General features: G+C 33.4%; 1 long non-coding RNA gene across 1 annotated transcript; it reads left to right on the top strand.

The window, feature by feature from the left end:
• Nucleotides 1–667: 667 nt before the first annotated feature.
• On the top strand, nt 668–2,220 carry LOC118420916. The gene is made up of 2 exons (XR_004831796.1): nt 668–816; nt 1,065–2,220. It is a non-coding gene; the product is annotated as an uncharacterized LOC118420916 (long non-coding RNA).
• Nucleotides 2,221–8,399: the final 6,179 nt, after the last annotated feature.

Below are 8,399 nucleotides of genomic sequence, written 5' to 3'. Positions count from 1 at the left end.
AGAACATTCAAGATAATTTAAGTACAAGATAAAGTGCAAGGAATTACTGGAATACTAATCTTGAATGTTCTTGTCTTTTGTATCCAGAAACTTTGATAAATGCATCTTTCTTCGTAAGTGAAGAAAGTATTTCTCATTTAACATTAGCCATGTTAGCGTTCACCGACAAGAGTGTTCTAAAAATTTGGAGGATTTGCATAATCTATCCTAATTCTAGGTAATTAAGAATTCAAGTACAAGAGTATGGTCCTTGACTTACTTGACTGAATACTAATATCAAAACAGGAAATTACAGAACAAGCTTTGACTAGCATAAGACTCTTGAATGTTCTTGATTGTTGTTTTTATTCAAAATATCTAATAAAAACTAGCACATATAGAAACTTTTCCATTGACCCTCTTGGCAGGCACTGTTTATCATAATCCATGTGTCTATCAAGATGTAAAGAACAATTAGTTGGAACCAGCATACTTTTTGTCTATTTTCTCAATATCAGATCAGAGTTTAAGAAATTAATTCTACATTTTTCTGGTAATAAGACAACAATTTTGCTAAGGATCATGGGAAATTACCCCCATCATCCTTTGCTGCAAATTTCAAATTCGAGACAGTTGCAGCTTGCATGCAAACTGCCTCTCCAGGTTTACTTGTCTGATGTGCACTAGATCTTACAAATACAGGGCACAGATATGGTAGATTTTTCTTTAGGACACTTTCCTGCATCACCTGGGACCCTGTTTACAATGTGGCCTTGCATTTCTAAGCTCCAAAGTGCAACCAAAGCCGAAGTCAAGCTTGGAACATTATCTATTCAGGTACGTCAGCCATCTTGGTTTTCAAAGTATTTTAATTTCACATTTCTTTGGTTGCATATGCATGATAAGGCGACCAGTAATTGCAGAAGGTGGAAGTGAACACTTGCATGAATTCCTCCAAAACACTAAGACGTAAGTATGATATTTTTTAAGGAAGGAAAAGTATAGAGATGTTGATGTCCAAAATCCTTATGGGGGAGGGGGCATTTATTAGGGAATTGTTTGTTCATAAACTGTCTGTGTTCTAGGCGTGGAAACCAGTTGGACCAAAGAGGATGCCCCCATCTCAACTTTGGAAAAGCTTTCAACAAGAACAAGTGACATGTATTATGATTATGATACCATCACCAACAACATTACAGCAGTAATGGTGCTGTTTTAGAAGGACAATAATTAAGTTATTAGTATGCTCAGTATCAGGAAAATGGATTTTTATAAGCAAGCATCATATGTAATCTAAATCTGTTGGTATCTGCAATAATGTTGCAATCTTTAAAATAATGGTTCATAGGAAAAAAATGCCCCAAAATCTGGTATGAAACTTATTGATGGAAATGAGTATGATTGGAAATATATTTACAACTATATATAAACAGCAACATTGACCAGTTCGTGATACAAGAACCTCAATCATACTTTAAGAAATGGTTTCTATGTTTGTAGGTGTAAGAAATTCAGTCTTGAACTTAAAGATAGCAAGATGTTGCTAATACAAAAAGTTCAATATTACACAGCAAAGTAGTACCCTAGGTCGGCTAGGTGTACGAAATTTGGTCTTGGTGTATAAGAGTATATTAATCTCAGATGTAAGAGAATATCTTTAGGCAATAAGAAGTGTGCTTTTGATTTAAGAAAGTTACTCTTGTTGTAAGAACAATTAAGAAAATATTTCTAGCAATAAGAAGTGTGCTCTTGATGTAAGAAAGCTATTCCTGATATAAGAAATTTAATCTTGGTATAAGAACACCAATCTTGAAAGTAAGAAAATATTTCTGGGAATAAGAATTGTGCTCTTGCTGTAAGAAAGTGACTCTTGCCATAAGAAATTTAGTCTTGGTATAAGAACACCAATCTTGAAAGTAAGAATATATTACTAGCCAATAAGAATTGTTGTCTTGATGTAAGAAAGTTATTCTTAATATAAGAAATTTAATCTTGGTATAAGAACACAATCTTAAAAGTAAGAAAATATTTCTAGCCAATAAGAATTGTGCTCTTGATGTAAGAAAGTTATTCTTGTTATAAGAAATTTAATCTTGGTTTTAAGAATGCCAATCTTGAAAATAAGAAATATTTCTAGGCAATTAGAATTGTGCACTTGTAGTAAGAAAGGTATTCTTGTTGTAAGAATAGCATTCTTGGAAATAAGAAATGTATCTAGGCAATAAAGAATTTTACTCTTGATATGAGAAATTTATTCTTTTGTGTGAGAAAATCAATCTTGGAAGTAAGAAAATATTTCTAGGCAATAAGAAGTGCGCTCTTGAGGTAAGAAATGTATTCTTGGTGTAAGAACACCTGTTTTCAAAGCAAGAATTTCAATTCTTGGTGTGAGAACACCAATCTTGAAAGTAAGAATTTCAAAATAATTCTAGGAATCAAGAATTGTGCTCTTGAAGTAAGAAAGACAGTCTTACTGTAAGAGCACCAATCTTCAAAGTAAGAAAATGTTTCTAGGCAAAAAGACTTTCTGATCTTCATGTGAGAAAAGGATTGTTGAACACAAGGCTTTAAATGACAATATATTAGTAAAAGAATATTAGTAGAACATTTATAAAAAAATCTTACTGTAAGACTAACATTCTAGTTAAACTTTATAAGATACCTGTAAGAAATATAGTCTTGCTTCAAGAAAATTCAGTAAGTAAAAAATTGCTTAATTCGTGGACAAATCTGTTTTCTTATAGTCAGGAAAAAAATCTTACATGAAGACAAAAATGTCTCTGTACAAGAAAAAACAAGAAAGAAAGAAAAGGCATTTTTGGTCGTGCAAACCTTGCACTTAACATCTTGCAGACACGGATATCACAAAGACACAGGTATCGAGAGAGAAAAAAAATAAGAATATTTTTTTCAAACCATTTTGTTTAGTACATTTTACAGACACGGCTATTACAAAAACACAGGTACCGAGAAAAAAATATTATTTTGTCCTAACAATACATTTTCCATCTTACAGGCACGACTATAACAAAGATCCAGGTTCCTCGAAAAATAAAAATTCTCCAAACCTTACGTTACGTATTTTACAGACACTGCTTTTACAATTATACAGATTCCGAGAGAAAGAAAGGGACATTTATTTTTAAATCTTGCAATTTACATCTTACAGACACGGTAATTACAAACACACAGGTTTTGAGAAAAACAAAGGACTTTCTCAAAACCGTGCAGTGTAAATCTTTCAGACACAGCTATTACAAACACAGAGGTTCAGAGTAAAAAACATCTTACAAACACGGGTTATTCAAACAATTTCCAAAAAAAAAGAAGGAGGTTTTTTTTCGGATTTTGCACTTTATTTATCACACACACAGCTATTACAAACACACAGCTTACGAGAAAAAAAAGACGATTTTCTTCCAACCTTACACTTAACATCTAACAGACTAGGCTGTTACAAACACACAGGTTTCGAGTTTAAAAAAAAGAGATTTTCTCCAAACCCTGCATTTTACATCTAACAGACACGGCTATTCCAAATACCCAAGATCCGAAAAAAAGGTATATAGGATTTTTCCAAATCTAACAACTTACATCTTACAGACACGGATATTGCAAACACACAGGTTCAGAGTAAAACCTTACATTTCATATTTTACAGACACTGCTTTTACAATCATACAGGTTCCGAGAGAAACAAAGGAGGATTTTTTTTTAATCTTGCACTTTACATCGTACAGACACGGCTATAACAAACACACAGATTCTGAGAAAGAAATAAAAAAAAGGATTTTGTCAAAACCTTACAGTTTAAATCTTTCAGACTCGGCTATTAGAAACTAACAGGTATTAGGAGAGAAAAAAAATAGATGATTTTTTTTCAAATCTTGCACTTTACAAATTAAAGACACGGATATTACAAACACACGGATTACGAGAAAAAAAGAGGATTTTCTTCAAACCTTGCACTTTACATCTTACAGACACGGCTATTACAAACACAGAGGTTCCGAGAGAAAAGAAAATAGAATTTTTTCCAAACCTTGTACTTGAGTACATCTTACATACATGGCTATTACAAAAACACAGGTACTGAAAAAAAAATACGATTTTCTTCAAAAATTACATTTTCCATCTTACAGACAAATGATTTTCTCCAAACCTTACATTATATATTTTAAAGACACGGCTATTACAAACACACAGGTTCCGAGAAAAACAATTTTTTTTAACTTGCACTTCACATCTTACAGACACGGCTATTACAAACACAGAGGTTCCGAGAGAAAAGAAAATAGAATTTTTTTCCAAACCTTATACTTTAGTACATCTTACATACATGGCTATTACAAAAACACAGGTACTGAAAAAAAAATACGATTTTCTTGAAAAAATACATTTTCCATCTTACAGACAAATGATTTTCTCAAAACCTTACATTATATATTTTAAAGACACTGCTTTTACAAACACACAGGTTCCGAGAGAAACAATTTTTTTTTTAACTTGCACTTCACATCTTACAGACACGGCTATTACAAACACACAGGTTCTGAGATAAAAATATCAAATTTTCTCAAGCTTTGCACTTGAGATCCTAATTACATTTTGCAAACACAGCGTTTTCAAACACACAGGTTCCGAGGGGAAAAAACGGAGGATTTTTTCCAAACATTGCACTTTACATTTTACAGACACGGCTATTAAAAACACACAGGTCACGAGAAAAAAAGAAGATTTTCTTCAAACCTTGCACTTTACACCTTATAGACACGGCTTTTTAACCCTCATCCGACCGTTACATTTTTACGACGAATCTGACCGTATGGGGTCATTTTTGACCCCATTTTGTTTTGCTCATAGACATATTTCTGCTGGCTTATTTTGTCATTTCTATGTATTTACTGTTTCACTAAACTATGAAAAATATTTTGACAAGTTTTGGTGTCAGTAGTTATTACTCATTATCATAATTTATGCAGAAAATGAGGAAAAATCACATTTGCTCTGAAAATCTACCATACTCAACTTACTTAAACAGTGTTTTGTCTTATCAATTTCTAAACTATAATTGTGATGATGCAATAATACTGATAGCATAATTATGTTATTTAACAAGAAAAAATACAATATTTGTGAAAAGTAACGAATTTATTACTTAATTATGCACCATATTCCGCCATCTTTACACATACATACAAGAACTCTTGTCTATTTTCCCGCAAAGATATTTCTTGTAGGTTCCTTCTGCACATTCTGTCCATACATTGTTTTTTTTAATTAATTAGAAACATTTTCACTTTCATTAGCACAGGTAATTAGTGTGTATTATCATAATTTATGCAGAATATAGAAAAACTGTGTTTTACACTAAAATACTAAATTTCTTTCAAAATATTCGGTGTTTACTCATCTAAGCAACTATAACCTGTTGCTGTAATAGCAATAATGAGGAATGCCTGTTATTTTATTGAAATGTCTTGATATTTATGTAATTAATGATTCATTATTGGCTGGGGTCATTTTTGACCCCACCGAACAAGACACAAATTTTCAAGTATAGCTTATACAATAATGGGCAAAACTCGGCGAAAAATTGGTAGATGTTGTAAGACATGTATACAAAGAAATTCATGGAAGGAATTTTTTCTCTGATGAAAAATGTTGCTATGGTAGATTAAAAGATACGCCTGGGGTCAAAAATGACCCCATACGGTCGGATGAGGGTTAAACACAAAGTGTCCGACAGAAAAGGATTTTCCCAAAACCTTGTAGTTTCAATCTTACGAACACGGATATCACAAACACACAGGTATAGAGAGAAAAAAAAGCATTTTTTAATAACCTTGTACTTTATTACATCTTACAGACACTGCTTTTAAAAACTTACAGGTATCAAGAAAAAAGATATGATTTTCTCCAAAGATTGCATTTTCCATCTTACAGACACGACTATTACAAAGATCCAGGTTACTCGAAAAGAAATGATTTTCTATAAAAGTTACGTTACATATTTTACAGAAACTGCTTTAACAATCATACAGATTCCGAAAGAAACAAAGGAAGATTTATTTTCAAACCTTGCAATTTACATCTTACGGACACGGTAATTACAAACAAACAGGTTCTGAGAAAAAAACATAGGATTTTCTCTAAACCGTGCAGTAAAATCTTTCAGACACGGCTTTTACAAACACACAATCCGCCAAAAAAAGGAGAATTTTTTTTTTTTATTTTGCACTTTACTTATTACACACAGAGCTATTACAAACACACAGGTTACGAACATTGCACTTAACATCTTACAGACTAGGCTGTTACAGACACAGGTCTCGAGATAAAAAATGATATTCTCTCCAAACCCTGCATTTCACATCTTACAGACACGGCTATAACATAGCCTCAAGTTCCCCGAAAAAGGTAGGATTTTTCCAAATTTAACAACTAACTTCTTACAGACACGGATATTGAAAACACACAGGTTCTGAGAAAAAAATAAAGATTTTCTCCAAACCTTACGTTTCATATTTTACAGACACTGCTTCTACAATTATACAGGTTCCGAGAGAAACAAAGGAGGATTTTCTTTTAACCATGCACTTTACATCTTACAGACACGGCTATTACAAACACACAGGTTCTGAGAAAGAAAAAAAGACATAGGATTTTGTCAAAACATTGCAGTTTAAATATTTCAGACACGGCTATTAGAAACACAAAGGTATTGAGAGAGAAAAAAAACAGATGATTTTTTTTTCAAATCTTACACATTACAAATTAAAGACGCGGCTATTACAAACACACATATTACGGGAAAGAAGGGGATTTTCTTCAAACCTTGCACTTTACATCTTACAGAGACGGCTATTAACGGGGGCCGTCCTAAGATGGTTACCGCCGTAAGACGGTACGGATTTTTTGCTGATCTTATTATCCATAAGTACACCGTGTTTGTTGCCACTGACTATGCTGATTACAGAGGTAAATATACCAGGTCCATGCACACAGCTTTAATTTGCATTCCAAGTATATTTTAACATATTTACTTAATTCTTTTTTTAAACAGAATCCTAACAGTAATGTTGACAGTGCTGAATCATTGCGGTCACCGGCCTCTGCGTATTGGCGGCTCGTGTCGCTAACTATACGACCTCTTTCAAGCAGTCACACAACTGCCATGACACACATGAATAAGGCTCCATAAAACACTATGAATATGGGTCTTCAAATGTTTGTTGAGTAGAAAAGCAACCAAAAGGAAGCGACATAAACATTGCCACCATTGTACTCCCAAGGGAGTGTGGCCGTGAAGGTGGCAGACTAGAGAACGCTCCAAAGATTTATTTGACTGTAACAAATGATTCGTGCTGTCTATGAAAATAAGACTTGATAGAGAGATGTAGATGATATTTTCATATAATCAGACAGAGTTTTATTGATGTTGGCGGTGTCATTGTTTCGTAATGTTTTTTTTTATTTTAGTCGGGCATTCACAATCAGTGCATTCAGCCAATTGCCCGTAAAACATCAGCTGGATTGTTCTAGGTGCAGCCTTCCTCATGTGAGACAAGAAGTACATACAGTCACGATTTTACCGTCAAGAGAAAGCTAAAATATCATACTGTTAGCAGCGCGAAAGGTTCATGAACCACATGAATGCATTTCTTATTCAAGTATGTTGTTCAAATCTATGTGTACAAGATTCAGTCATCAAAATTTGACCACACTCAGGCAACTAGCGATGGAGCGCCATGAGTTTGAGCGCAAGAAAAAGCATACCGTGTTGGGGCACCTCCCGTTACTAACACACAGGTTCGAGAAAAATTTTTTTTCTTAAAACCTTACAATTCATACACTGCTTTTACAAACACACAGGTATCGAAATTTAAAAACAAAATTAGGTTTTTTCCAAAAATTGCCCCTAATTACATTAACACATCGTTTTCAAACACACAGGTTCCGTGGGGAAAAACGGAGGATTTTTTCAAACATTGCACTTTACATTTTACAGACACGGCTATTACTAACACACAGGTTCCGAGAGAAAAGGATTTTTCCAAAACCGTTGTAGTTTCAATTATACGAACGCAGATATCACAAACACACAGGTATCGAGAGAGAAAAAAATTAGCATTTTTTCCAAACCTTGTAATTTGGTACATCTTACAGACACGGCTATTACAAAAACACAGGTACCAAAAAAAAATGATTTTCTCCAAAGATAAGATTTTCCATCTTACAGACACAACTGCTACAAAGATCCAGGTTCCTCGAAAAGAAATGATTTTCTCCAAACCTTACATTACATATTCTACAGACACTGCTTTTACAATCATACAGATTCCGAGAGAAACAAAAGAAGATTTATTATCAAACCTTGCAATTTACATCTTCAGACACGGTAATTATAAACACACAGT

This window comes from Branchiostoma floridae, chromosome 1, assembly GCF_000003815.2.
Source record: "Branchiostoma floridae strain S238N-H82 chromosome 1, Bfl_VNyyK, whole genome shotgun sequence".
In the NCBI taxonomy this organism is placed as follows: Eukaryota; Metazoa; Chordata; class Leptocardii; order Amphioxiformes; family Branchiostomatidae; genus Branchiostoma; species Branchiostoma floridae.
The sequence above is the reverse complement of the archived record's forward strand: the minus strand, read 5'-3'. Positions and strand labels throughout refer to the sequence as shown.